The sequence below is a fragment of the Ixodes scapularis genome, unplaced genomic scaffold (genome assembly GCF_016920785.2).
Source record: "Ixodes scapularis isolate PalLabHiFi unplaced genomic scaffold, ASM1692078v2 ptg000247l_1___fragment_2___debris__unscaffolded, whole genome shotgun sequence".
In the NCBI taxonomy this organism is placed as follows: Eukaryota; Metazoa; Arthropoda; class Arachnida; order Ixodida; family Ixodidae; genus Ixodes; species Ixodes scapularis.
The window spans coordinates 68,927-76,418 of record NW_024609947.1 but is presented as its reverse complement, the minus strand read 5'-3'; the positions used below and the strand labels follow the sequence as shown (position 1 = coordinate 76,418).

The window sequence follows — 7,492 nt, the reverse complement described above, 5'->3', positions numbered from 1 at the left end:
GCGATTGGCGGCTGCGGTGTTTATTTGGGCTTCATATCGGACTACAATAGGAGATATGATCGATGAACGTGCCATTTTTCAACGAGAGCATTCGTCACTGCTGCCTCGGAAAACAAGGGGATGACAAGGGAAAGAGATTGACTTCTTAATCTGAAATTGAGGTCAGCGATTCAACTATTAATACTTGAAGGGTCCAGAAGTATTGTGCGGGCATATTCCATTCAGCTAGCCAGCCAGTCGTGGGCAGACGGTCTCTGCCAGGGACCGTCGAAGCACACCGTGTTGAAGCAGGTCGGAGCGCCTTGCTGGGTCTATATTCCGCCGGGCTTGCCGAGCTAGGCCTTGGCGGTCACTTGATCGGTGGGATTGTTGCTGTTGTAGCTTTTCCCGGACGTTTTTGGATCCAGCGTTCATGTCCGTCGTGGTCAGTTTCAAGTACTTCCTTTTTTCTTGCTGCTTGAAGTCGGGACGCGCGAGAAGAGCACAAAGAAAAATAAATATCCGTTGTTCGTCGCGAGCAAGTGACTGAGCGACGCTCTCGGCCATGTTGACCGGATTGTAAAAAAGTGTGTAAGGGTTCCATCGTAACCTGCGTAAAAGTTACAATAATTTTGTTTTGTGAATACGACTTTGTTTTTACGTTCTGTGGGGCACATATTTTTGGCGGAAGTTCGTTTCGTGAATCTAGCCTCGGTTCTTGGTTTTGATATGTTTTGTCAACAGCATATCGATACCTTTTGCTCCTCCCCGCAGGGGGCACCTGTGAAAGCAGGTGTTTGGAGAGTGGCGTCTCCACGGACCCCGAGCCATGCGGGTTCGCCCGCCCACGTCTGGCTGTGCGTGGCTTTCCCGTGTCTGGGGAAAAGGGAATCCTGGTGGTTGAGCCGAGCCCGGGGCAGGTTTGGACCCTTCGGGGCCCCCCGGGCGAGGCAATACACCACTTCGGCCCCCGCTTCTCATAGACGGGAGTCCTGGTAATGCCCGGCCAGGATGATTCAGTCTAGTCGCCACTTCTTCTACTATCCCCTCCTTTCTTTCATCTTTGTCTTCTCCTTCTTTTCACTCTTCTCATTTCTCTTCTTTCCTTTTCAACTCCTTTGGCGGCAAGGGCTAACCTTGGGTGGTGACAGATACTCTCGTCCAGATCCACACTTGGTTATAGTTTCTGGGTAGCGCTAATAGAGTAATGCTTCCAGCAAAGCCATATTTGTTATGGGGTATTACCTATTCCCTCGTTGGGCTCCGTGGTGGGGGGCGCGCCACAGATTCCGAAAACCCTTTGCCTTTTTATGGCGCCCCTCTCTTCTCAACCCCGAGCAGAGCGACCCCCGAAAAGGGTTCGCCCCGCTCCCCCTACTTTTGAAAAAGCTAATGAACCTGAAAAATATCCTCGATTTCTTGTACTTCACTCTACAAGTGACGCTGTGCATCTGTCAAAAGTTTCTCCCTTTGTCATTGCAAAGCATTTAGAACAAGTGGTTGGAAAATGTTATAAGGCAAAGAAGCTTGCTGGAGACCTCCTTGTTGAGGTAAAAAATAAGCCACAAAGCACAGCACTCTTGAAGATGACAAGCCTGGGAGACTACCCGGTTACTGTCACCCCCCACCGTACCCTGACTACTGTTCGCGGTGTCATCTCAGAAGATGACCTTCTCGAATGCAGCGAAGACGAGATCCTGGAAGGTCTGCGCAAGAGTGCTGTCGTTGCTGTTCGACGAAGTACAGGTAAGATATCAGTATTCTATACACTCTAGACGAAGTAATAACCTATGGCTTCTCGAGTTACCGTGCCCACGGTCATCGCGCTTTTTTTGTTCTTTGTGCTCTTTGTATTACTGGTTGTGTACACATGCGATGCTTGTCCTACATTCCGCTGATACATTAAAACTTCTCTTGTTACGCTCCGGTGACGTCGAGGCGAATCCGGGACCTATGTCTATCGATCAGGCCAAGCAGTTTAACGACATGTTCAAACTCTTGCAAGATGTAAATGAACGTACGGTCAAGATTGACCAAGGCCAAGCTAGCCTAATTAAGTCTATTAACGAGTTAAAAAGTAAGCAAGAATCCGTCGAACTAAAGGTTACCGACATCCAAATCGGCTCGAAGGCGTTGAGTGCAAAGTAGCAACTTTCGATGCAACCCGGGAAGAACTCTTGGCTGCCGAGGGATTAATGCAGTCTGTTATTAAGGACAACCAAAGACTGCACGAGCGCCTGAACGATATTGAGGACCGCTCAAGAAGGAGCAATATTATCTTTCACGGTATTGAAGATTCCACCTCTGAATCTTGGGAACAGTCTAAAGTAAAAATATTAGATAGGTTATCTACTTCACTTAGTCTGCAAGTTTCTGACGAATGCGTTGAACGTGCTCACAGGCTTGGCTCGTACGCAGTCGGAGGATGCAGGCCACTGATTGTCAAGTTCTCTTCTTTCAAAACAAAACAAACAATTTTGCAATCACGACCTAAGCTTAAAGCCTGCGGCATAACGGCTAATGAAGATTTTTCTCCGGCTACGCGCCTAGCAAGACAGAAACTTTTTGATTTTGGAAAATTACAAAAGAGCGTCTTCCAACTGCGCTACAATAAGCTTTACGTGAACAATAAATGTTTCATGTATGAAAATGCGAACGACAGGGTGTATGAAGTTGGAAATGACAGAAGGCCGGGCAAGAGCAATTCAAATACAAGAAGCCCTGGAGGCGATAATAATCAACCTTCCTCATCGTTGCAAAATAACGTGGCACCAAACTTAAATGCCCGCGCAGCATCTGCCCGATCTGCCTTGCCCTAACATAGTGCGAGGGGTAGTGGTTCTTCTTTCGCGCCCGAAATAATTACTGTTCTGTTTACTAATATCCGAAGTGTCATGCGAAATCGCGATGATCTATGCTCTGCCATTGACTCCACCGGGGCTGATGTTGTAGTTTTGACAGAAACGTGGCTCTCTAGCAAAATTCATGATAACGAAATCCTAACTACTAACAAACGGTTCAAAATTTATCGCACTGATAGGGAAGCTCGCCAAGGCGGAGGTGTGTTGATTGCAGTCGCCGAACATATAGATTCCCTTCATTTGAATGTTGCAAGTGATCTCGAAACAGTCTTTGTTTGCCTTTCCGTGAATCACAAAAAATATATCTTGGGTGCCTGTTACCGCCCTCCCTCAAGTGACGATAGCTTTCTGAACAAACTTCATGACGCAATCAGTACAGTGACTTTGCGATCTCCCACACCAAACGTCATCCTTCTGGGTGATTTTAACTATCCAAATATTGTGTGGTCGGCGGAAACAGCTTACTCAAGTCCTTTTTCGTCTGACAGTGACAAATTCCTCAATTTATGTTCGGACTACAATTTCTCTCAGCTAGTGTCTCGCCCCACCAGAATTACGCCCTCCTGTGCCTCAGTGCTAGATCTTGTATTGTCAACCTTCGCCGACCTTGCTTCTCCTATTACCTATCTGCCTGGTTTTAATGATCATTTATTGCTGCATTTCACCTTAAATATAACCACAAGTCATTCCCCGAAAATAGTTAAAACGATTCGTGATTACGGAAAAGCTAATTTTACGGCTATAAATATTGAATTGTGTGAATTTCTGAGTTATTTTGTGGAAACTTTTTTTGAACGGTCTGTAGATGAAAATTGGTGTCTGTTCCGAAACAAAGTGAACTATCTAATAAGCACATATATTCCTGTTCGCACATTATCATCCAAAAGTAATTCCCCTTGGTACAACACCAGACTTAAACGACTTTCAAATAAAAAGAAACGCCTCTTTCGTGTAGCCAAACTTTCAAAACAAGAGAGTCATTTTAACGCCTATCATTACGCCGAGCAGGAATATAAACGTGCAGTATTAGAAGAAAAACGCAATTTTTTTACTAACACGTTGCCCACAATTTTATCTACAAATGTTCGCCACTTTTGGAACTTAATCAAACCTAATGATAACCACGGTGACCTGAAGCTTACAAACACAGATGGGGAACCAGTAGGCCATGATGAGTGTGCATCATTGCTAAACGATATATTTATTCAATCTTTTTCTTGCACCGATGTTTCTGTGTACCCCAACTTTAATTGCCCTGACTTTTTTCCAATGAATCCAATATTAATATCATACGACGGTATAGCTGCAATAATTAATAACCTGAAGCTCTCCTCTTCATCCGGTATTGACAATATTAACTCTAAATTCTTAAAGAACACGAAATCGTATTAATCAGCTATACTATCAATGATCTTTAAGCAATCATTGGAGGAAGGCTGCCTTCCCGAAGACTGGAAAGTTGGAAAGGTGACTCCAATTCATAAAAGTGGCAACCACTCCTCACCGAATAACTTCCGGCCAATTTCTCTAACATCCATTCCTTGTAAGATACTCGAACATATCATATATTCTAACCTCGCATGTTTCCTAGAATCGAATTTTTTTTTTCACCCTACTCAACACGGCTTCCGCAAATCATTTTCCTGCGAAACACAGCTTCTACTTTTCACTAATAAGCTTCATTCTGTCCTTGACCGTGGCTCCCAGATAGACTGCGTTTTCCTTGATTTCTCTAAGGCCTTCGATAAAGTTTCTCACCGGCTACTCCTATTAAAACTTAGCAACCTCAATATTGATCCGAACGTGCTACGCTGGATAGAATCGTTTTTAACCAACCGTTCTCAATTTGTGCATGCCAATGGTACTAACTCTTCACTGACTCCCGTAGGATCTGGAGTTCCCCAGGGTTCTGTTTTAGGACCGCTACTTTTCCTCATCTACATTAATGATCTCTCTGAATGTGTCTCCTCTAATATTAGTTTATTTGCTGACGATTGTGTACTATATAGAGAAATAACAAATAACTCTGACACCTCTGTTCTCCAATCTGATCTTAACTCTGTATCTGACTGGTGCGACAAGTGGTTGATGCAACTCAATCTTAATAAATGTAAATCCATGAGAGTTTCCCGTCATATTAACATATGCTCGAATTACTACATTGACGACACTCCGCTGCAGTCTGTGTCCTCTTACAAATACTTAGGTGTTTACATAACTTCTGATCTTTCCTGGGTAACTCACACTAACTACGTAACTAACAACGCCAATCGCATGCTTGGATATCTCAAACGAAATTTTTCACAGTCACCAGTGTCACTAAAACTCCTTTTATATACTACTTTAGTACGTACTAAACTTGAATATGCATGTTCTATCTGGGACCCCGGTCATAATACTATCATTGAAACATTGGAATCGGTTCAAAATCGTGCAGCACGTTTCATACTCTGTAATTACCATCGTACATCCAGTGTTACTTCAATGAAAAATACCCTTGGTTTACCCACACTAATGAACCGTAGACGCATTTTTCGCCTCACTTTATTTCACAAGATTTACCATAATAACCCTTTCATGCGCCATGAACTTCTAACGCCACCTACTTATGTTTCATCCCGCGTAGATCACCAGTACAAAGTCGGTATCCCCAATTACAAAACTAACACTTATTATAACTCCTTCGTTCCTCGTACTAGCTCCGATTGGAATCGCCTTTCCGCTGACATAGCCTCCATAACCAATATTATTGATTTTAAAAATGCCTTGTTTGTTAGTTTTCATTAACCATTTTCTAGTTGTTATTACTGTTATAACATTGTGTAAATATTTTTGAAGTGTCTAAGCAAGCGTGCATTAATTACTGTATCATATTTCATGTATCAACAACTGTACCCTGTCACCTAATCCCCCCCCCCCCACTCCCCTCTGTAATGCCCTTCGGGGCCTTGAGGGTAAATAAATAAATAAATAAATAAATAAATAAATAAATCACCTTAAAACGTGACGGACAAGAAAAACCAACCCGCCATCTGATGTTAGGAGGAAACAGCGCAAAAAAGGACGTAAGACGAGGTCGAAGAAACACACAGACAGGGCGCTGACTTACAACTGAAAGTTTATTGCTCTGAAGAAAGAGAAATAAACACAGAAAGGATGTAGGGGAGAGAACAAACAAATCAAACCAATAACATGCGGCATCACCCACGCCCACCCTCCGTCACACGAACCTGCCACACTTTCTTAGAAAATCCACCTCGTCATTTGCAAGGGCAACCGAAGGAGCGCTCACACACGTGTCAGCTCCGGTAGACGCGATAAAAAATGCTTCGTCTATCTCCCTCGCAGTTTTGTTTTTGTGACGAGACAAAATCTTTATTTCACGCAATGACGGCGTGCAGCCACACCTGTCACAATGAACCGCTACGTGACATAAAGATTTTGTCTCGTCACAAAAACAAAACTGCGAGGGAGATAGACGAAGCATTTTTTATCGCGTCTACCGGAGCTGACACGTGTGTGAGCGCTCCTTCGGTTGCCCTTGCAAATGACGAGGTGGATTTTCTAAGAAAGTGTGGCAGGTTCGTGTGACGGAGCGTGGGCGTGGGTGATGCCGCATGTTATTGGTTTGATTTGTTTGTTCTCTCCCCTTCATCCTTTCTGTGTTTATTTCTCTTTCTTCAGAGCAATAAACTTTCAGTTGTAAGTCAGCGCCCTGTCTGTGTGTTTCTTCGACCTCGTCTTACGTCCTTTTTTGCGCTGTTTCCTCCTAACATTATGTACCACCAACTAGCCCAACTACATGCCTTGCCGCCATCTGATACTCACATTTGAGCTCCATACTCTTCCATCCACCGTGAAGGCAGGGTACTTGAACTGTAGAGTCCGCCCTTTCATCCCAAATCCTCAGCGGTGTTTTCGCTGCCAACGTTTCGGGCATGGTTCCCGAAACTGCCGCGGCCGAGAAACATGTGGAAAGTGCGGTGGTACTGACCATGTAGCAGACATCTGCGAAAATGAAGTCAAATGTGTGAACTGTAGCGGAGCTCACCCTGCTTTTTCTCGCTCCTGTCCAAAATGGAAAGAGGAAAAAGATGTCCTGACTTTTAAAGTAAAACATAACCTTAGCTATCAAGCAGCCAAAGAACAGCTTGCCTTTCAGGCAAGGGGTTCTTATGCCCAGGCAGTGTTGAGGGGACCCCCACTGTCTACGGCATCTGTGGAGACACAGACTTCTTCGGAAGACCTGTCCTCTCCACAGGGGTCCCCTTCCGAACCTCTGAAGGTGACGCACACTCAGTCACCTTCATGTTCCAAGGGTGCTGTACCCTCCAAGGAGGGTACCACTCCCTCCAAGGTACCAGAGGTGCCGTCAGCGGCCCTAGCTGGCCCTTCTGGCAGGGGTCGAGGGCTCTCTCCTCGTGCTTCCTGCAGCCACCTGAAGCCCAGGCGGACAGAACAACCTCCTCCTCCGCCTAAGGGCCCAACGCTCTCGCCGGATGAAAAAATGGACGAGAGCCTACCGCTCTCTGAAGACGACCAGTCTCTCCCTGAAACAGAGTCTCCTCCTCTGGTCTCCTCTAAGGTTGTAGGACGACCAAAGGACACTTCTAAGAAAAAAACAATTCCACGTGTTGAGGCACCAAAAGCCC

General features: G+C 45.0%; 1 pseudogene; it reads left to right on the top strand.

Moving 5' to 3' along the window:
• Positions 1–1,782: 1,782 nt before the first annotated feature.
• Positions 1,783–3,161, top strand: LOC115325850 (annotated as a pseudogene).
• Positions 3,162–7,492: the final 4,331 nt, after the last annotated feature.